The sequence below is a fragment of the Ranitomeya variabilis genome, chromosome 4 (genome assembly GCF_051348905.1).
Source record: "Ranitomeya variabilis isolate aRanVar5 chromosome 4, aRanVar5.hap1, whole genome shotgun sequence".
Classification (NCBI taxonomy): Eukaryota; Metazoa; Chordata; class Amphibia; order Anura; family Dendrobatidae; genus Ranitomeya; species Ranitomeya variabilis.
Window position 1 is genome coordinate 403,127,024 of NC_135235.1, and position 23,792 is coordinate 403,150,815.

At 44.3% G+C, this 23,792-nt stretch overlaps 1 protein-coding gene across 1 annotated transcript in view; it reads left to right on the forward strand.

The window, feature by feature from the left end:
• Positions 1-1,463: 1,463 nt before the first annotated feature.
• LOC143764937 (uncharacterized) overlaps positions 1,464-23,792 on the forward strand; it is an 83,534-nt gene continuing 61,205 nt past the window's right edge. The window contains exon 1 of the mRNA XM_077251068.1: positions 1,464-1,502. The gene's annotated coding sequence lies outside the window, so the exon portion shown is untranslated. The remainder of the gene's footprint in view (positions 1,503-23,792) is intronic.

The following is a 23,792-nucleotide window of genomic DNA, read 5'->3' on the forward strand; positions in this document are numbered from 1 at the left end:
TTGAGACAGGTTTTTTGGGTTATCAGGAGTTGTATGCCAAAATCATCAGTATTAAAACAATAAAAGACCTGACAAATTTCAGTTGGTGGATAATGAATCTATAGTATATGAAAGTTTAATTGTAATCATTACATTATGGTAAATAATGAAATTTAACACTATATGCTAATTTTTTGAGAAGGACCTGTATGTAAGGTGCAGGCTGTCTGTGGTAGGGAGGTACATGAGAGATGCGATTCAAGTAGTGACATTGTGAAAAAACAAAACAAAAACCTCCACGAGAGGTATGTAAACCTTCCCATGTGCACCAGATTCCTAAATTCCGCAATTAGAAGCATGTATAGAAAATGTAAAGATTGACAATTTAAAAACAGAATGTTTAAAAATTTTCACAAAAATAAATTTACCACTGTTATGAAGTACAATATGTCAAGAAAAAAAAATAAAAATATAAATATATATATATATATATATATATATATATATATATATATATATATATATAAAAAATCTCAGAATCACTGGGATCTGTTGAAGCGTTCCAGAGTTGTTACCACATAAAGTGACACTGGTCAGAATTGTAAAATTTGGCCTAATCATTAAGGTTAAAATTGGGTCCATCACTAGCGGGTTAAACTCAGCGCATCTCATATTTATATCCTTGTTTAGGGATCAGACTGATTATTCAAGTATATAGGGATCTGACAACAATGGATTAAAAGTGGAAGACATTTATTTTCAGCTGTTTTTGTTATTAAATGTGGGGGGGGGGAAGGGTCAGACAGTTTACCTCCTTCAGGAAAAAAAAGATGAACTATGGGAGAACAAAATGGTTCATTTTAGATGGATGCAATAATGGAAACTGGGCTGTGAAAGGCGGGAAACGGCAGAGAACAGGGAGGTGCCGTGTTTCAGTAATTCCCAAGCTATGGAAACTGCATAGCTCACTATAGTCTTTATTATTGTATGGGGGCCAAACATTTGTATTAAGAAAAGGTGGTCCTAGTAGTGGACAATCCCTTTAATAACAGAAGTGTAAAATAAATATGCTGCCAAAACATGGTGAAAAATGCTGTAATCTGAGGTAAAATGCGTTTGCTTTTGGCATGTGCTCTCTGACTGTGCACCATGCTGGCAGTGCAGCCTGTACATAGTCACCCTTCATGCTGCTCAGAAATCAGCATTACATTTCTATGAGGTCTAGGAATCTGTGCTCTGCTTGGCAGAAACAGAGGAGGCCCCTGTGCAAGGACAGGATAAGGGCCCTTACCCCATCGGACCCATGTGCAGCTGCACAGGTTGCACCAATGATATGTCCGCCCCCTGAATCAGTGGCCTGCAGCTCAGCAGTGGAGGAGTTAATGCAGTCACTGAGCAGGACCCCTGCCTGGTGTAGAGAAGGAGGGGCATGGTTTGGCTCCAAATGACAGAGGGAAAGATCACATGGGCAGGAAGTGGGGGCTGCAGAGCTGCTGCTGGGTCTGGAAGCATTTCCAGGTCAGGTATCTAAATCTAATCACTGTTGTTATACATGGCGTAATGATCATTGTAACTCATGCATGAGGGAGCAGGGATCTACAGGGAGGGGACAGCAGAGCATGATGGGAAATCACCTGGAGAACGTGACTCATAAACACTGTTATCACCCATGTCATAATATGTGAACTACAGGTTGTAATGGAATGATAGTGACATGGAAGAGATGACTCGGATCCTACTGTAATGGTAGTAACATGGGCAAGGAGGAGGCGCTCATCTTATAATAGTAACATGTAGGAGGTGACACTGGTCTTAGAATAGTAATATGAGCTGGTCTCATTATAATGGTACAGACACCATGGAGGAGGAGCATCCTAACAGTGTATTGTAGTAACACAGGAGACTGAACTCCTTGTAATGCACCTAGGATGGAGTAATCCTATTGCTGCATATAGTGTACACGGGGCTACAGAACAGGAGAAAGACGTGGGTATTCTGGTTACATGTAAGCTGAGCAGCAGTACTCAATGTCATGCAGCAGCTGCAAAAGCAAACAAGATTTTAGTGTGTATAAAAAGAGAGAAAATCCTGTGATCCAAATGTATTGTTACCCCCTGTATAAATCACTTATGAGGCCACGTCTAGAATGTGGGATCCAATTTCAGGCTCAACATTCTAAAAAAATATATTGGAAGCCTAGTCAGATAATTGGAGGAAAACTAATTATTACATGGCAAGGAAGATCATCCTTAGGGCTCATACTCGCTTGCAAGAAATATGGATGAGTGCAATCTGGAAAAAAAACAACCCACACAGCACTCCACCATGCAAGTGCATGTCCGATTTTTACGCAACGGTGTCCTTTGAAAAGCTGGCATTTCATGTCCGGCGTACAGTAAAATCACACTGACGTGAAGAATAGAAAAGATAGAATAGATATATACACACATACATATATAAATATATATATATACACTATATATATACAGTACAGATCAAAAGTTTGGACACACCTTCTCATTTAAATATTTTTCTGTATTTTCATGACTATGAAAATTGTAAGTTCACACTGAAGGCATCAAAACTATGAATTAACACATGTGGAATTATATACTTAACAAAAAAGTGTGAAACAACTGAAATTATGTCTTATATTCTAGGTTCTTCAAAGTAGCCACCTTTTGCTTTGATGACTGCTTTGCACACTCTTGGCATTCTCTTGATGAGCTTCAAGAGGTAGTCACCGGAAATGGTTTTCACTTCACAGGTGTGCCCTGTCAGGTTTAATAAGTGGTATTTCTTGCCTTATAAATGGGGTTGGGACCATCAGTTGTGTTGTGCAGAAGTCTGGTGGATACACAGCTGATAGTCCTACTGAATAGACTGTTAGAATTTGTATTATGGCAAGAAAAAAGCAGCTAAGTAAAGAAAAACGAGTGGACATCATTGCTTTAAGAAATGAAGGTCAGTCAGTCTAATAAATTGGAAAAACTTTGAAAGTGTCCCCAAGTGCAGTAGCAAAAGCCATCAAGCGCTACAAAGAAACTGGTTCACATGAGAACCGAGAACATGAGTCACCTCTGCTTCTGAGGATAAGTTTATCCGAGTCACCAGCCTCAGAAATCTCAGGTTAACAGCAGCTCAGATTAGAGACCAGGTCAATGCCACACAGAGTTCTAGCAGCAGACACATCTCTACAACAACTGTTAAGAGGAGACTTTGTGCAGCAGGCCTTCTTGGTAAAATAGCTGCTAGGAAACCACTGCTAAGGACAGGCAACAAGCAGAAAAGACTTGTTTGGGCTAAAGAACACAAGGAATGGACATTAGACCAGTGGAAATCTGTGCTTTGGTCTGATGAGTCCAAATTTGAGATCTTTGGTTCCAACCACCGTGTCTTTGTGCGACCCAGAAAAGGTGAACGGATGAACTCTACATGCCTGGTTCCCACCGTGAAGCATGGAGGAGGAGGTGTGATGGTGTTGGGGTGCTTTGCTGGTAACACTGTTGGGGATTTATTCAAAATTAAAGGCATACTGAACCAGCATGGCTACAACAGCATCTTGCAGCTTCATGCTATTCCATCCGGTTTGCGTTTAGTTGGACCATCATTTATTTTTCAACAGGACAATGACCCCAAACACATCTCCAGGCTGTGTAAAAGCTATTTGACCAAGAAGGAGTGTGATGGGGTGCTACACCAGATGACCTGGCCTCCACAGTCACCAGACCTGAACCAAGATGGTTTTGGGTGAGCTGGACCACAGAGTGAAGGCAAAAGGGCCAACAAGTGCTAAGCATCTCTGGGAACTCCTTCAAGATTGTTGGAAGACCAACAAGCTCATCAAGAGAATGCCAAGAGTGTGCAAAGCAGTCATCAAAGCAAAAGGTGGCTACTTTGAAGAACCTAGAATATAAGACATAATTTCAGTTGTTTCACACTTTTTTGTTAAGTATATAATTCCACGTGTTAATTCATAGTTTTGATGCCTTCAGTGTGAATGTACAAGTCATGAAAATGCAGAAAAATCTTTAAACGAGAAGGTGTGTCCAAACTTTCGGTCTGTACTGTGTGTGTGTATATATATATATATATGTATTTACACACGCATTTTCATAGACAGATAGCAGAATAGCCGATAATTCATTTGTCGTCGGCTTCTGTAAAATCATTGCAGAAGCAGACAGGATAGGAGACATGGTTTACATACAGTAAAACATTGCAGAACAGTTAGATTTATATGTCAGTGACTAATACTGTTAGTAGTATGTGTTTGTAAAATTTGGGACCTGTATGTATTTAATAAAAGAATGTTTTCACAGAAAAACTGGTGTGGGCTCCCGCGCAATTTTCTGCGCCAGAGAGGGAAAGCCAGTGAGTGAGGACAGATATTAATAGCCTAGAGAGGGACCATGGTTATTGCCCCCCCTGGCTAAAAATCTGCCCCCAGCCACCCCAATTCTCCCACTTAGCCTCTCTATTCCCACTGCCCTGTAGCCATGGTGACATATGGGGTAATAGGGGGTTAATGTCACCTTTGTATTGTAAGGTGGCATTAAGCCTGGCTTAGTAATGGAGAGGTGTCAATAACACACCTATCCATTACTAATCCTAAAGTTTGTAAAGGGTTAAATAAACACACACGCAGAATAAAGTATTTTAATGAAATAAAAGAACACACAGTTTTGCCATCATTATTCTTCTGCCAATCCAAATGATGCCCTCGATCTCCTGTAATAAATAAAAAAAACCTAACAATATACTCATACCTGTCCAGCATACAGTCGGTCCCACGGCGTAATCCATATCTGGGGGATATATAGTTTACAACCGAGAGCGGTGCTAATGCTTCCGTCCCATCTGTAAACCACTGAGGAATGAATTAGAAGCTGCCGGCGTCAGCATCAATGACGTAAGCGCAGTCTCCCAGCCTGACCAGAGGTGAACTCAGCAGCGTGGGAAAATGAACTGTCACCGACAATAAAACATTCAAAAATCGATGAGAAATTATAGTTTACAGGAAAAAAAAATGTCAAGAAACATTCTTTCCTGTATAATGACTTTATAAGGCAAAAGAAAAAAAAACAAAACGTATTTTTTGGATTATAAGACACTTTTTCCCCCCCAAATTTGGGGGGAAAAATGAGGGTGCATCTTATAATTCGAATATACCTTACCAGCTGCAGTGGAGCTGGGTCCCAGGGTCACTGCTGGAGGGGGCAAGAGTGGCGCGTAGCTGCAGGCAGCAAGCTGGGATGAGCGGGTGTGACAGGTGCGACACTGCGGGTGTTTGGTGGTGCAGGGGGCCCCGCCGACATTTTGTGAAAGCCTAGGACCCCCACACTTCCATGGTTTACATTGCAGTGGACTCTGGGTAATTGGCTGCTGGGGCAGAGCATGCACAGATGGAGATCTCGACATCAAGATTTTGGGAGATGAGATCTCAGCGCCAGATCTCCATCTGCTCATGTGCCGCCGCCGGCAGCCATTTTCCCAGGAGTCCACCGCAAAGTAAACCATGGAAGTACGGGGGTTCTGGGCTTTCTCAAAATGTCAGCGGAGCCCCTGTACCACCGAACACCCGCAACGTCGCACATCCGAACACCCCTTTCTCCCAGTCTGGGGTCCGCAGCATCACCCCTCTCCTGCCTCCGCCACCAGCGACCCTGCTTCACCGCATCCACCACCCCTGGTAAACGATAAGATACATGAATTGTAAGAAGTACCACCATTTTAGTAAGGCTATGTGCACACGTTCAAGATTTTTTGCTTTTTTTTCGCTATAAAACCAGGAGAAAAAAAACCACATACATTAACCCCTTCCCGACATCGGACGTACTATACCGTCCGATGTCGGGTCCCCTGCTTTGATGTGCGCTCCGGCGGTGAGCGCACATCAAAGTCGAAACATGTCAGATGTTTTTTACAGCTGACATGTGCGCGCAATAGCGGCGGGTGAAATCGCGATCACCCGCCGCTATTAACTAGTTAAATGCCGCTGTCAAACGCAGACAGCGGCATTTAACTACCGCATCCGGCCGGGCGGCCGGAAATGAGCGCATCGCCGACCCCCGTCACATGATCGGGGGTCGGCGATGCTTGTATATTGTAACCATAGAGGTCCTTGAGACCTCTATGGTTACTGATCGCCGGTGGCTGTGAGCGCCACCCTGTGGTCGGCGCTCACAGCACACCTGCATTTTAGCTACATAACAGCGATCTGATGATCGCTGTTATGTAGCAGAGCCGATCGGGCTGTGCCTGCTTCTAGCCTCCCATGGAGGCTATAGAAGCATGGTAAAAGTTAAAAAAAAAAAGTAAAAAAAAATGTGAAAAAAATAAAAAAAATATAAAAGTTTAAATCACCCCCCTTTTGCCCCAATCAAAATAAATCAATAAAAAAATAATCAAACCTACACATATTTGGTATCGCCGCGTTCAGAATCGCCCGATCTATCAATAAAAAAAAAGCATTAACCTGATCGCAAAACGGCGTAACGAGAAAAAAAATCGAAACGCCAGAATTACGTTTTTTTGGTCGCCGCTATTTGCATTAAAATGCAATAACGGGCGATCAAAAGAACGCATCTGCACCGAATTGGTATCATTAAAAACGCCGTCTCGGCACGCAAAAAAATAAGCCCTCACCCGACCCCAGACCACGAAAAATGGAGACGCTACGAGTATCGGAAAATGGCGCAATTTTATTTATTTATTTTTTTTGCAAAGTTTGGAATTTTTTTTCACCACTTAGGTGAAAAATAACCTAGTCATGTTAGGTGTCTATGAACTCGTACTGACCTGGAGAATCATAATGGCAGGTCAGTTTTATCATTTAGTGAACCTAGCAAAACAAAACAAACAAAAAACAAGTGTGGGATTGCACTTTTTTTGCAATTTCATCGCACTTGGAATTTTTTTCCCGTTTTCTAGTACATGCCATGGTAAAACCAATGGTGTCATTCAAAAGTACAACTCGTCCCGCAAAAAATAAGCCCTCACATGGCCAAATTGACGGAAAAATAAAAAAGTTATGGCTCTGGGAAGGAGGGGAGTGAAAAACGAAACCGGAAAAACGAAAAATCCCACGGTCATGAAGGGGTTAAGCATCCTATTATTAGAATGCAATCCACAATTTGTGTGCATGTTGCGTTTTTTTCCGCGGCGGAATCGCATTCCGGAAAAAAACACAGCATGTTCATTCTTTGTGCGGAATCGCGGGGATTCCGCACACATAGGAATGCATTGATCCGCTTACTTTCCGCATGTGGCTATGCCCACCATGCGGGAAGTAAGCGGATCATGTGCGGTTGGTACCCAGGGTGGAGGAGAGAAAACTCTCCTCCAGGCCCTGGGAACCATATAGCTAAAAAAAAAAAAAAGAATTAGAATAATAAATCGTGATATTCTCACCTTCCGGCGTCCCTCGCAGCGTTCCCGCTCCTCACGATGCTTCCGTTCCCAGTGATGCTTTGCGGCAATGACCTGTGATGACGTGGGTCTCGCGAGACCGTACGTCATGCAGCATCAATAGTAAAAAGTTGGTCACGCTTGTCAAACACTATGTTTGACAAGTTTGACCAACCTTTCAATCAGTTTTCCAAGCGGTGCTACAGATCGCTTGGAAAACGCTAGCATTCTGCAAGCTAATTACGCTTGTAAAACGCTAGTGTTTAGTGGGAAAACGCATGCCAATTCCGCATGCGTTTTACCCGCAGCACAGTTGCGGAATTGCCGCGGAAACTTCCGCTGCAATTCCGGACGTGTGCACATAGCCTAAAATTTTTTTTTTTCTTATTTTTCGCCTCAAAATTTGTGGTACGTCTTATAATCTGATGAGTCTTATAAACCGCAAAATGATAAGTAAACCAAAATTGATTTTTTTTTAATGCATTTTTTATAATTTTTTGGGGGAAATTTCAGTGGAATTTATGAAGGAATCAACAGTTGCCAAAAATTAGATGGAAGAGGGACTTAGATACACCCTGTATTAACAATAAAGCAGGGCCTTATACACATTATGTTCAAATGCGCGCAGTGCAAAGCCTGCCAAAAATGACAAGCAGAGTTAGCCATACACCCTTGAAGGCACCAACTGTAGTACCTCATTCAGATATTGTGAACAAAGTGTAGTTGTGGTACTCCTACACTCATAGAGGCTTTGCACACAGTGCAAAGCCACACAAAAAAAAGTTATAAGGAGAGTCTTCCATAGACCCTTGAAGGCAACAACTTGCAGGCCTCATTCAAATATTTCGAAAGTGTAGTTGATTTACTTCTACCCTCGTAAAAGCTTTACAGAAACGCAAAGTCAGGAGAAAATGATAAGGAGGGCAATACAGTAATCCTCTTCAGGTGTCCACTACTTATTATCCTTTCTCAGGAGGCTGGGGGACTGCCTCCACCTGCTTCCTGGATCCCAATTCCCAGGTGCCTGGACTGTAAGTGACCCTGCATCGGGTAGTGATGGAGCCCCCAACATGTAGAAATGGGCAACAGCCCCCTGTGTCACCTGCACCATCGCTTGCTCCCACATAAGAGGTGGGGAACCCCAAGGACAGTCTGATCTCTCTGGGGTGGTAGCCCTGTGTCGACGAGCCTCTCCCAGGCCCATTCATTTCTCAAAAAGGGTTCGTCCTGCTCCCTTCCTTCTCAGATTACACCCACCGCATACTAGCGATGTTGCCCCTCCATTTTGAGGAACGTGATTTTGGTTCCAGCCGTCAACTCTTGCAGCCTTCGAGGCAAGTGTTCAGTATCTAATGCCCACTGTTTCAACTCTATGTGATGTCTCAAACTCTATGGTCCCCCATCATCGCAGCCGGTGGTATGCAACATCCTCCTCCTGAGATGCCAGTCTTAGTGCCTTGCGGCTAGCGGGCCCGCTAGCATTTCTCCAGCCCTGGTCCTAGTTTGCCTCCTTCTCTCTTCCGAGCAGCCTTGGCTCTGAAGGTCCACTCACCAGTTGCTGGATCCTGGCTCTCCCATCCGCAGTCTGCAAGAATCCCTACGGTGAAGGCTGTGGCCTGGGTTCGGGCCATGGTAGTTGTGGACTACAGGCTTCTACCATCCCTGCTGTCGTGCCAGATTAATCTGGCTCAGATATTCCCCCGGTCGTTTCCTCGGGATTCTGCCATCTTTGTCGCCCACTAAGCACCTTACTCTAAGAATTTCTAATTAAATCTTGAAAAAAGGTTTTAATTATTTTTGAGGTTTATATATCAACGTAATGTGACACTAACCACATTAAGCTCTATGGACGACTAATTGAATCCATAAAAAAAAAATATATATATTTTTTTTAAGTCTTATAAAGCACCGAAATGTAACACAAAGCACGTAATACTCTATGGATGACAATATAGTCATTTTTTTCACCCCCAAAAAAGGAAAGTGGTCACGTGCAGCAGCTGTATATTTAGCAATGGACTGCAAAGCCCTAAGCCCTGCCTAGAGGCTGTATTCTGCCACTTTCCCTGCTCCTGCAACTGTCCCTATGCTAAATGCAGAATGCGATACAAACAGCAAAGCACAACATTACCATTAGAAGGATTGTTAGTATGATGGTTCAGCATCAGCACCAGTATCAACACTAGAGGACTCTGATTGGTTAAGCATACACAGGCCTGGATAACTGCTCTCTCCCTCCAATTAGAACTGTCTCAGAGCTGTGCAATGGCTTCAGTGTGCTGAGTATGGCGGCGCCTGTCCTTTTGTAACTTCTGGCGAGGTAATGCGGCCAGATCATCACAGTAATGCTACTACCAAGATGTACTCCTCCAGATAACATCACGGCCCATTCAACAAGAGCAATCTCTACATTATGGGGTGAGCGTGCCAGGGCCTCAGGGGACCAGATCTGCAGGGCAGCGACATTGTCAAGCCTCAACACCTTCTGCAGATATCATAATCCGGATGTTATGTTAGGCCACAAGACAACCTTTGGAAAAAAGGTCCTCCAGGCAGTTATCCCACAATGAATAGTTTCTCTGGTATTATCTTGGTGGTACTGTCAGGAGGGCCATCCTGGAAAGAGGGAATTAGTCCTATCGGTAATTGTGTAGCCGGAAGTCCATCATGACAACACCCGTTACATTCCTGCCCTTGAATTTACTTTCTGCTATGTAAGGTAAACGTATAAATTTGAATAACAGAGTTGCATCCATCCTGGTGTGTTACTTGGAAAATCACTATTGGGTGGTTTAGGCTAGTTTCACATTTGCGTTAGAATCCGCAGCGTTTAATCCGCATCCGCAAGTGCAGGAAAAAACGCATAGAAACACGTCCAAACGCGGCGTTTTTTTAGACGCATGCGAGAACGCATGCAGTTAAAAAAACGCCGCGCTTGCATGCTTCTCACTGCGTTTTTTTCTGTTTTTGCGTTTTTGGTGCGCATGGTGACAAATTTTACAGGAGAAAAATGTAGATAACCAGACACCGCCAATGGTGTCATACAGAGGGCGTGTATTATGGGATATCTTTATATAGACCCTTGAACAGATGAAATCTTCAGATTTTGCTCCTGTATCCTGTGTCATAATGGATCTTCACATGGAGAGCTTTTATTTCAACCTGGATTTAAGCATCAAGCTGTTTCTTGCCTGTGCATTTGCTTGGGAGCAAGACAGAAATCGCGAAAGATGGAGAAGGTGACGGCGTGGGCGTTTTTGGAGACACCCCATTATTGAACTACATGAGAGCCTTGGAGCCTATCACACGCTGTATGGCGAGCTTAATGCCAACCCGGACAAATTCCCGGAATACACAAGGATGTCGCAAGACTCTTTCTGGGATTTGCTTGCTCGTGTGCAAGGAGCCATACGGAGAAAGGATACCCAGCTCCGTAGAGCGATTCCACCAGAGGAACGTCTGCTGGTTACATTAAGGTACGTAGCAAATCTAAACCAATGGCAGTGCAAATTTTGGGTGTTCTGACATGTATTTTTTTGTCATTTTCCTTTCTGTCTTTAGCATAAGAACACCATAAATAGAATAGATTGTAATTTTTATTTTTTTTAATTTTCTTCCAGATTTCTGGCAACCGGAGAGAGTTTATCATCCCTCCACTTCCAATACCAGCTTGGAATATCCACCCTGTCCGGAATAGTTGCGGACACCTGCCGGGCTTTGTGGAATGTACTCCGGGATGAGTTTATACCCCTACCCACCTTGGACATGTGGATTGAAATTGCAGAAAAATTCTGGAGTGTGTGATTTCCCCAACTGTTTGGGAGCGGTGGATGAAAAGCACATCCGCATTATCAAACCAGCCAGAACAGTATCGGAGTATTTCAATTATAAAAAATATTTTACTGTTGTGCTCATGGCAATAGCCGATGCGGACTGTCACTTCATCGCCGTGGACATTGGAGCTTTTGGCCGTGGCTACGATTCACAGACTTTTAAGAACTCTGATATGGGCCGCCATGTGTATGGCAAAAATTGTAATTTTCCACGGCCACGACCGCTCCCCAACACTCAAGGTCCACCAATGCCATTTGTTATGGTTGGTAATGAGGCTTTTCAGATGTGTAAAAACCTACTGAAGCCATATTCCAGTCGGGACTTGAACCACACTAAAAGGATTTTTAACTACAGGCTGACCAGGGCACAAAGAACAGTAGAGTGTACCTTTGGGATTCTAGTCTCAAAATGGCACATTCTTGCATCAGCCATTAATCTAAAAATGGAGACAGTCGACGAGGTGGTCAAAGCCTGTGTGGTTCTGCACAATTACATAATGGCTGAGGAGCGGCCCAACATTGAACTGGATGAACCAGTTGCACACCCACTGCCCGATTACCAACATCACCCGCTGCGGTCAACAGCTGAAGTTGGCCACATGCGGAACCAATTTGCTGCCTTTTTTTATTCGGATGTTGGGCGTGTGTCATGGCAGGACAATGTTGTGTAAATGTCCTGTTGTTATTTTATCTGTACCAGTTATTTTCTAAAATGTTACTAATATTTCTCGTTAATAAACTTTATTTTTTGGTGTCTTGACCGTGTGTCCTATGTCCTCTACAAACCAAGGCTGTCCTCACACTAGCTGTATTTGGTCTGTATTTCATATCAGTATTTGTTATCTAAAACCAGGAGTGGGTGATAATAGCTGAGGTGCTAGATATGTTATTATAATTTTCCTCTAATTGTTCCAATACTTGTTTTGACTTACACATACTGATATAAAATACTGACCACATAATGTTAATGTGATGGCAGCCATGTTGTTTTAAAGGTTGTTGACTTCATTGCGTCCGGATTCTGTTCTGCAGTATCCATTGGACACAGACTGAAGAGACAATGACTGCCATACAAAACAGATCTATACTCATCAAGTCAGGTGTCAGAAATAATGAATTCATGATGCACATATAACAGCCTCATGAATTCACTATTTCTGACACATGTACAGGTGAGCATAGATATGCCGTGTATGACCGCCATCGTCCCTTCACTTTGTGTGAAATAGATTACGTACACAGAAGAGAAAATGGAGGTTATACAAGGCAGTTCTCTACTCACCAGGTCAGATGTCCTAACTAATGAGTTTGTGGACACCTGACCTGTTGAGTATAGTTCTGCATTTTATTTCCGCCATTTTCTCTTCACTCTGCAACACTAGTCACAGACTAAGCAGAAGGAAGAGATTATGGAGATAATACAAGTATTAATTTTTTGGCACACCTCATATCTCTATACTAAAGACACACAAAGCTTCAGTCTTTTATTTGCTAACTACTGTAGCTATGATGTGACCAAAAAATTAAGTGTTTGGCGCACGGTGTGTGTTGACGGCGGCAAAATACACAAGTAAACCACACATAATTGGGGGCAAAAAACAATTTTATTTATTTTGCTATATACAAAATTTTTATTAACTGTGCCTGCTTGGGGTAGAGTGATTTAAACGGGGGTGTGTGAAGCTGTGAGGCCTGGCTAACCGTCGACGACGCAGAGGTGGCAGGAGAAGGGGCAATGAAACTTGTGGGGTCTGGTAGTTCGGGGATAGGGCTTGACACATGAGAGGCTTGAGACGCACTGGAAGGGTGAGACAAACCTGACATTACAGACACACTGGGAGGTGAAGGGGGAGGAATACTAAGAGTCCGCTGTTTTTTTTTTCCTTTCTGGGATTGCCGGGTTCTGGGAAGCCTCGGTGGGCTCATATGTTGTGGCATGGTCATGGTGGGTGACCTGTCAGGGTCCGGCTGCACTGTGCCAGAGTCCATAGTGCTCGTAGAGCGTGCAGCCATGCCAGAGTCCATAGTGCTCGTAGAGCGTGCAGCCATGCCAGAGTCCATAGTGCTCGTAGAGCGTGCAGCCATGCCAGAGTCCATAGTGCTCGTAGAGCGTGCAGCCATGCCAGAGTCCTGCTGCATAGTGGAGGAGGCGGTACGGAAGGCCATGCCTGGGTCCTCATCGTGGTGGTGGCGGTACGGAAGGCCATGCCTGGGTCCTGCTGCATCGTGGTAGTGGCGGTACAGAAGGCCATGCCTGGGTCCTCCTGCATCGTGGTGTCAGTGGAGGAGGTCCAAGCAGGAGCAGCGGTTGTCATGGTGGTGGCGGTGGGCTGTCCAACAGCACTCGGCATGGTGGTGGTGCTGTACTGGTGTCCGGCAGTGCTAGGAATAGAGGTGGCCGTGCAGTGGTATGCAGCAGAGGTCGGCATTGAGGTTAATCGTGACAGTGAAGGCACAGGTGGATTTGCCGCCACTCTCTGCTGAAAATACCGACTCTGCTGCATAGCCTGCACGTAAGCAGCATTGCAGGCCTGCATGACACGAAGCTGGAGATCAGGAGTAAGGTGTTCCGACATGCCCTGCTCAATTTGGTTAAAAAAAATATGTGCTGGCCTCTGGAGGTCGGCTTTTACTTGGTCAAGGCTTTTGGTGACCTCCTGGATACGTGTATTCATGTGGCTAAGGGAAATATCCATTCGGTCACCCAAAGCCTTGAGTCCTTCGTGAAAAACCGAGCTCAAGTGCAAAAACTCGGGCATGAGGGACCTGTCTGATGCTCTCTGCCGCTGCCGTGAGAAGCCCCCCCCAAAAAAAAAAGGGGAAGTGGCAGAGGACTGGGAAAGGGGAAGACCTGATGTACAAGCTTCCTGGTCTCCAGTTTGTGTGGCAGGCCCACTTGCTGCAGCGCTGCTGGATGGCTGGGACGGGTCCGTGGCTGTCTGATGAAGGACTACTCCAGAACCTGGGCCAACAGTGCTGCTCCATGTGCTGTGAAAAAAGGAAAAAAAAAAATGAATACCAAAAATTAACCAGACGCCAACTCCTGTGGAATAGAAATTTACAGATTATGGCAATACAACACAACCTAATGCACGGGAGAAATACTTACATTCTCTGGACAAGGACCGGTCTTAAAAATGCCAGAACGCAATGGTATTTGTACTTTCTGATCCTTACTCCTGAACCACTGGGAACACAGCTCTCTTGACGCAGGTCCTTGTTGAAGCGGTCCTTCATCGAACGCCAACGTGTTTTGACTCTGGACACTGTTGAAAAAACAAAACATAATGGTCAGACAATGGACTTTTGGCCATGCTCACACAACTGTGTGTGATGAGAGAAACTCCTGAGAGTTTATCTCATCACACACAGTTGTGTGAACACGGCCAAGGTCTCTGCTGCTTCACACTGCATTGCAATACTTACCAAATGCATTTCGGACCCGAGTCGGGGCGTTGTCCCAGCCATCCCACATCGCTTTGGCCACCTCATTCCATAGGCGCCGGATCGTCACGTTGTCCGAGTGCTGTGGAACCCGGGTGTCCCATAACAGGACTCGCTCCTGGACCAGGGAGATGAGGAGGTCATTTTCTATGAGGTCTTCATCCCGTTCTGGAACCTAAAACTTAAATAAAGACATTAATGTTGGATACATTAACATAAGGAAAAGAAAGAAAATAGAAGCTGAGAAATGGCATGAATAAGGAAAGTCAAGATACAAAAGGATTCCATAACAAAAAGAAATAGGAATGTAAAGAAAGGAAGATTCAAGAATACTAAAGTGAGGATACAGTAAACAGTCAGCCTTGTATATGTACACGCTGCCGCCTTGCCACCCGACCATGCTCCTGCCCAGTTTCTGCCGCAGCAGAAGAAGTGCTCTAAAAAAATGAAAAACAAAAATTGTCTTATGTGTAGATGTGACAGTGAATACTTACCAATCTGAGGAGGTGAGTGCTCACTTCACTGACATGTTCGGCTTCAGAAGGCCCAGGACGTTGCTCCCCATCAGAAGAAGAAGACATTCTGATGCATGCAGAAAGAATTTGCAGAAATTAGGACATGTAGAGACAGAAAATAGAAAATAAAGGCATTGGCTAGGATATACTCACATTGTTCAGAGGCTTGTTTGCTCCAAGGTGCTGTGGTCTGTCTGCTCTGCTTGGCTGTCTGCTGATTAGTGACTTGCATATGTCCACTCCCTCCCTTTATCTCCTTGTATGTGGGGGTGGCTTATCAGTGTCTAGACATGTTTTTCTCTGGTGCAACGCATGCATTCACGAACGCAAGCAAACGTATGTGCTTGTGAACGCATGCGTTCACATAGACAGCAATTCTTTTTTTGGTGCAATCTTTACGCAATCGACCGCATACGTTTCTAGGCGGCAAATTGACGCCTCTAAAAACTGCTACATGTAGCATTTCCGCGCCAAACCGCAGATGACTAAACGACGCATGCGTCGTCAAAAAGCAACCGATCGCAGACGCATGCGTCCCTAATGTTAAATATAGCAATACACAACGCATGCGGATATTTGCGGAAGAAACGCTGCGGACACAACCGCAAATGTGAAACCGGCCTTAGGGAGGGGTTATTTAGCCTTCTGTGTGTTCCTGTCCCTATCAAGGATGTGAAGGCCTACGTCCTGGTGGTGCTGTCATGATGGACTCCTGGAAACAATTACTGGTAGGACTAATCCCCTTTAGCCTCAAATTTGTAATTTTCACAGTGATAATAGGAGAAAGCCGACCCCATATATATATTTTTTTTTACGCAATTTCTCCTGAATGTGATGCTACCCCATATGTGGTCAAAAATTGCTGTTTGGGCACATGGCAGGGTTTGTAAAGGAGAGAGTGCTATTTGGAGCATAAATTTGACTGAATTAGATTGTGAATGCCATGTTGCATTTGTAGAGCCTCTGACATAAGAAAACAGCATAAACCCCCACAGGTGATCCCATTTTGGAAACTATACCCCCTTAAGGCATTCAACTAGTAGCATATTGAACGTTTTTACCTACAGGTGATTCACAAAACGTTATAACATTTAGATGTAAAAACAAAAAGTTTACATTTTTTCCACTGTTTTGTTCCACATTTTTTGGTACTGTTTTAGTACCAAATTTATAAATTTCCACGAGGGGTAATAAGAAAAATGGACCCCATAATTTATTATGCAATTTTTAATAAATGTAGCCGTACCCAATATGTAGTTGTATACTACTATTTGAGTACACGACAGGGAGCGGATGGGAAGGAGCGCTACTTGCATAGATTGTGGGCTCCATTAGCTGAGCTCCTGAGGTGCCAGAACAGCAGAAACCCCCCCACAAAGTGACCCCATATTGGAAACATCACTGTTTAAAGAATTCATCTAGGGGTGTAGTGAGTATTGGGACAGGGGAATATAACATTTTAGTGGTAAAAGAATGTATCTTTTTTATTTGCTGCAAATTTGTCAGTTACCCAAGGGTTAATAGGTAGTGATGAGCGAGTGTACTCGTTGCTCGGGTGGTCTCTGAGTATTTATGACTGTTCGGAGATTTAGTTTTCATAGCTGCAGCTGAATGATTTACAGCCATTAGCCAGCTTAAATACATGTGGGGATTCCCTAGCAACCAGGCAACCCCCACATGCACTCAGCCTGGCTAGTAGCTGTAAATTATTTAGCTGCCACGATGAAAACTAAATCTCTGGAGAGCAGTCATAAATATTCGGAGGTCACCCGAGCGTGCTCGGGAAAGCTCGAGCAACGAGTACCCTCACTCATCACTATTAATAGGTGATAGTGGACCCCACTATTTACTGCTCAATTGTTCCTCACACATGCTGATGCCCTATATATCGTTGGAAACTATTGTTTGGCCACATGTCAGGGCTGAAAAGGAAGGAGTGCTATTTGGTGTGATGCTAGTCAGTCACTTATCACGGCCAATCCTTGAGTCAGAGTGGTAAAGGAGTCCAAGGTCAGAAGCCTGGAGGGTACGTCATAAATAGAAGGAAGAGACAAAAGCGTATTCAGGTAACGTTCCGAGGTCAGAGTACCGAGGATAACGGATCAGAGCTGAAGGGGTTAAACAGGCAGATGGTCAAAATGAAGTTCAAGGTCAGGCAACAGATCAAGCATACAGAACTCAAGGCACTGGAAAGCACAAACCTCACAAGGTGAATGTACGTCTGGCATTGTTGTGGGAGTAGCAGCTCAGTTAAGATGCATGGTCATTAACCCCTTCACCCCCGGAGCTTTTTCCGTTTTTTTTCATTTTCGTTTTTCGCTCCCCTCCTTCCCAGAGCCATAACTTTTTTATTTTTCTGTCAATATGGCCATGTGAGGGCTTATTTTTTGCGGGACAAGATGTACTTTTGAACGATACCATTGGTTTTACCATGCCGTGTAACAGAAAACGGGAAACAAATTCCAAGTGTGATGAAATTGCAAAAAAGTGCAATCTCACACTTGTTTTTTGTTTGGCTTTTTTGCTAGGTTCACCAAATGCTAAAACTAACCTGCCATTATGATTCTCCAGGTCATTACGAGTTCATAGACACCTAACATGTCTAGGTTATTTTTTATCTAAGTGGTGAAAAAAAATTCCAAAGTTTGCTAAAAAAAACCAAAAAACATTGCGCGATTTTCCGATACCCGTAGCGTCTCCAATTTTCGTAATCTGGGGTCAGGTGATGGCTTATTTTTTGCAAGCCAAGCTGGCGTTTTTAATGATACCATTTTGGTGTAGATACATTCTTTTGATCGCCTGTTATTACATTTTAATGCAATGTCGCGGCGACCAAAAAAACGTAATTTTGGCGTTTTGATTTTTTTTCTCGCTACGCCATTTAGCGGTCAGGTTAAACCTTTGTTTTTATTGATAGATTGGGCGATTCTGAACGCGGCGATACCAAATATGTGTATGTTTAATTTTTTTTTAATTGTTTTATTTTGATTGGGGCGAAAGGGGGGTGATTTGAACTTTTATATATTTTTTATTTTTTTTATATTTTTAAACTTTTTTTAAAAATGTTGGCATGCTTCAATAGCCTCCATAGGAGGCTAGAAGCATGCACAACTCGATCGGCTCTGCTACATAGAGGTGAAGTACAGATCACCTCTATGTAGCAGAAATCCAGGTGTACTTTGAACGCCGACCACAGGGTGGCGCTCAAAGCAATCGGCCATCAACAACCATAGAGGTCTCAAGGAGACCTCTGGTTGTTATGGCAATGCACCGCTGACCCCCGATCATGTGACGGGGGTCAGCGGTGCGAGCAGTTCCGGCCACGCGGCCGGGAGCGCTAGTTAAATGGCGCTGTCAGCGCTTGATGGCGGCATTTAACTAGTTAATGGGCGCGGGCGGATCGCGATTCCGCTCGCGCTCATTGCGCGCACATGTCAGCTGTACAAAACAGCTCACATGTCGCGGCTTTGAGTTGGGCTCACCGCCGGAGCCCACCTCAAAGAAGGGGCTCTGCCAGCTGACGTACTATTCCGTCAGCTGGCAGAAAGGGGTTAACTGGAATAATGAACACATGGAGACAGCCGACGCCTTACAGTCTCAGATTGGATAGTCGAGCTGTCAATCACACTGACAGCTTCAGCACACCCCTATACCAGATTGGACGGCTGAGCTGTCAGTAACTGCATCCCAGACATGCTGAGGGGTGGAACCGTGACAGTACCCTCTCTTCTGGGGGGGGGCTCCGGACCCCCAAGCTTCCCAGGACATTTTAGATGGAAGACCCTACCTAACCGATCGGCCTCCACATCTCAAGAAGGGACCCAGGATCTCTCCTCTGGTCTGTATCTCCTCCAGTGGATGAGGTACTGGAGGGAATTACAGACACTCTGAGAATCCAGAGCCTTCTGAACCTCATACTCCAGGCCACCGTCCATGGGAATGGAGGAGGAGGGGATAAGGGAGACGAGGTAGAAGGAACATGCTCCTTCAATAGGGATTTATGGAATACGTTAGGGATTCAAAGGGATGCAGGAAGCTTTAATCTAAATGCCACAGGATTGAGTACCTCCAGGATCTCATATGGATCAATGAACTTTGAACCCAACTTCGCTGACGACACTTTAAGTTTAATGTTTCTAGAAGACAACCAGATCTTTTCCCCAATTTTAAAAACAGGACCCACTGAACGTCTTCTATCTGCCTTTCGTTTTTGGCGAATCTGGGCAGTCTTAATTTTTTTTAACCTTCTACCAGACATCCCCAAGCCTCTGCACGGCGACCTGCACCCCAGGGCATTCAGAACTGATCCTGGAAAATTCACCAAAATGGGGATGAAAAGCATAATTACAGAAGAACGGTGAGGTCCCGGTAGATTGATTTACTTGACTGTTAAAATCTCTCAATGAGAGGTAAAAATGAAGACCAGTCCTGCAGAGCTGCCACAAAGCACCTTAAAATTTGTTCCAAAGACTGATTTGTCCTCTCAGTCTGATCATTGGTTTAGGGGTGATAAGCAGATTAAAAAATACAAGTCAATCCCTACTTTACTGCAAAAAGCTCTCCAAAAATTGGAGACAAATTGTACTCCCCTATCAGATACAATGTTCAGAGGGATTCCATGTAACCTTACAATATGAGAAATGAACAACCCAGAGAGTGTCTCCGCATTAGGTAATCCTGACAAAGGAACAAAATGAGCTTGTTTGCTGAATCGATCAACCACTACCCAGATAGTAGTCTTACCTTCAGACAGAGGTAAATCTGTAATGAAATTCATGAACAAATGAGTCCATGGTCTTTCAGGAATAAGCAATGGAGCCAGTTCCCCAGCCGGCCAGCTATGACAGACTTTGGCGCGTGCGCAGACTTCACAAGCAGATACAAAATCTTTAATTTCATTATGCATGGCCACCAAAAAAGTCTAGCAACGACTTTCCTTGTGGCAGTAACCCCAGGATGACCACTTAAAACAGAATCATGACATTTCTGTAACACCCGTAATCTTAGGTACACAGGCACAAATAATTTAGACCCTGGGGAAGGGAAAGGAGCCAATGACTGCACTTTACAAATCTCCTCCAGCTCTGAGGTTACCATAGACACTATAATACCTTGAGAAATAATGGAAGATGAAGGTTCTGGAGGAGAAATGGAATCTAGACTATGAGATAAAGCGTCAGCTTTCACATTCTTAGACCCTGGCCTGAAAGTAATAGAAAAATTAAAGGGAGAGAAAAACAAGGATCATCTGGCATGTCTAGGAGTTAACCTTTTAACCGATTCAATGTAAGCTAAATACTTGTGATGTGTGATAACCGTAACTGGATGAACTGCCCCTCCAAAAAAATGTCTCCATTCCTCAAAGGCCAATTTGACAGCAAGTAACTCCCGATTCCCAACATCATATTTTCTCTCCGCCAGTGAAAAGTTTTTTTAGAAAGAAAAGCATAAGGACTTAGGTTAGTCAGAGTTTTGGGCTCCTGCGATAAGACTGCCTCCACTCCGATCTCCGAAGCATCCACCTCCACAATGAACGGTTCTTGGAGATCAGGTTGGATCAGAATGGGTGCAGACATAAAACACTCTTAATCTTTCAAAAGCCCTGATAGCACCCGGCGACCAAATTTGAGATTCGCCCCCTTACATGTATGTTCAGTAAGTGGTTTAGCAATTTGTGAAACCCCTTGATAAATTTTCTATAATAGTTGGCGAATCCCAGAAAACGCTGCAACGCCTTAAGATCACGAGGTTGAACCCAATCAATTATGGCCTGCACCTTCCCAGGGTCCATCTTAAACCCTTCTGATGACAAGATAAACCCCAAGAAAGATTTCCTGAATAGAAAAAAAACACAATTCTCTAATTTAGCAAATAGAGAGTTCTCCCCCAGTCTCTAACACAACATTGACATGTTCCTGGTGAGTGTCCAAGTCTGGCAAGAAAATTAGAATGTCATTGAGTTAAATCACAACAAATCTTCCAATGCAATCGGAGAAAATATTCATAAAATTTTGAAACACAGCAGGTGCATTAGATAATCTTAAAGGCATGACAAGGTTTTGAAACAGACGTTAAAAATGCCGTTTTCCACTCATCACCCTTCCAGATGCGTATCAAATTGTATGCCCCTCTAAGATCAAGTTTAGAAAACACCCTAGCCCCAGAAGCTGATTATATAGGTCAGGGATGAGTGGAAGTGGGTAAGTACTTTTAACCGTGATCTTGTTTAGTTCTCGGAAATCAAGACAAGGACAGAGACCCGCCATCTTTCTTTTTAACAAAGAAAGGTAACTGGACCTGCTTCAGGGAAGTATAACATGCAGCCTGCTGTTTACCATGTCTCTCACGGATTCTGCGGTCCATTCGTATGGCCTGGGTCATGGCCTCCATCAGAGAACAAGGGGCGTCATGGAGGATCAGAGCATCCTTGAGTGTCTCGGAAGGGCCTCTTTGGAACTGGCACCTGAGAGCAGCATCATTCCATAGAAATGCGGTGGACCACTGCCAGAGCTCAGTACAGTAGTCCTCAGCTGTGCGACCCCCCTGTGCCAGGTTCATGATCTTGGCCTCCGCGGCCTGGATTCTGTCAGGTTCATCATATATCAGACCTAAACTGTCAAAAAAGCATCAGCAGAAAACCATTCTGGTGCTTGTGGGGACAAACAAAATGCCCAGGTGTGAATACCCCCTTGCAGTAGGGACATGATTATTCCCACCCGCTGGAACTCCTCCCCTGATGACTGGGGGCGCAGGGTAAAAAATAACTTACAGCTCTCCCTGAATACCCTAAACTGGTCTTTCTCTCCCAAAAATTTATCAGGGAGGGATATGACAGGTTCGGGAGAGACCAACTGTACATCAGAGGGTACTGATGTCATAGCCACTGCCGGCAGTGGGGGACTATGGGAGGTCTTCATTAAGATATTTATCTGACCCTGCAACTGATATTGCGATGACTCCAGACTCTGGCAATCCTTTGCCAGATCCTGAGTCATCTACATCAAATTCACCACCTGGTCACAAAGTGTGTGAACAGAATCCATACTGACGAAAAAGAAAAACGTATGGGCCAGACATAATGTGACACTAGTCACTTCTCACTGTCAAGCCGTGAGTCACAGTAGTCAAGGAGTCCAAGGTCAGATGCCTGGAGGGTACGTCATAAACAGAAGGAAGAGACAAAAGCGTAGTCAGGTAATGTTCCAAGGTCAGAGTACCGAGAGGATAACAGTTCAGAACTGAAGGGGTAAAACAGGCGGATGGTCAAAACGAAGTCCAAGGTCAGGCAACATATCAAGCATACAGAACTCAAGGTACAGGAAAGCACAAACCTCACAAGGTGAATGTACATCTAGCAGTGCTCTGGGAGAAACAGCTCAGTTAAGAAGCATGGTCATTAACTGGAATAATGAACACATGGAGACAGCTGACGCCTAACAGTCTCAGATTGGATAGTCGAGCTGTCAATCAACACACTGACAGCACAGCATGCCCCTGTACCAGATTGAATGGCCAAGCTGCAAAAGAAGAAACGGACAGCACCACAGCAATTGTGACAGAACAGCTTACGTGTTTATTCTGCCATCTGCAACGTTTCGGTCCTGAGACCTTTATCAAGCATCTCAGGACCGAAACGTTGCAGATGGCAGAATAAACACGTAAGCTGTTCTGTCACAATTGCTGTGGTGCTGTCCGTTTCTTCTTTTGCATTTGGACTTTATACTGGGATGGATCCCCTGGTGTGGACGGGCACCCTGTTGTCCATAGAGACGTTATTAATTTAGGGTGCGGCCTGACTTCCAATTTTTTATTTTTGGTGAATGGCCAAGCTGTCAATCAAAGTATTGACAGCTTCAGCACACCCCTAAACCAGATTGGACGGCCGAGCTGTCAGTAACTGCATCCCAGACACGCTGACGGGTGGAACCATGACATTTGGCTTTTGGAGCACAGATTTTGGTAAAATAGTTTGCGGGCGACATTTGCAGAGCCCCGAAGGTGCCAGAGCAGCAGAAAACCCCAAAAAGTGACCCCCTTTGCAGAAATTGCACCTCTTAACATATTCATCTACAGCTGCAGTGACTATTTTCTAACATTGACGCCATGCTTTTTTCCTGGAAAATTGCAAATCTGCCAGTTTAGTTCTCATTAGTGTTGAGCATTCTGATACCGCAAGTATCGGGTATCGGCCGATACTTGCGGGTATCGGAATTCCGATACCGAGATCCGATACTTTTGTGGTATCGGGTATCGGTATCGAAACAACATTAATGTAAAAATGTGTAAAAGAGAGAATTAAAATAAAAAATATTGCTATACTCACCTCTCCGACGCAGCCTGCACCTTACCGAGAGAAGCGGCAGCGTTCTTTGTTTAAAATTCGCGCTTTTCTTTCCTTTACGTGAAGTCCCGGCTTGTGATTGGTTGCGTCGCAGTCACATGGGCGACGCAACCAATCACAGCAAGCCGTGACGTAATTTCAGGTCCTTAAGGATTTTAAAATTACGTCCCGGCTTTGTGATTGGTTGCGTCGCAGTCACATGGGCGACGCAACCAATCACAGCAAGCCGTGACGTAATTTCAGGCCCTTAAGGATTTTAAAATTACGTCC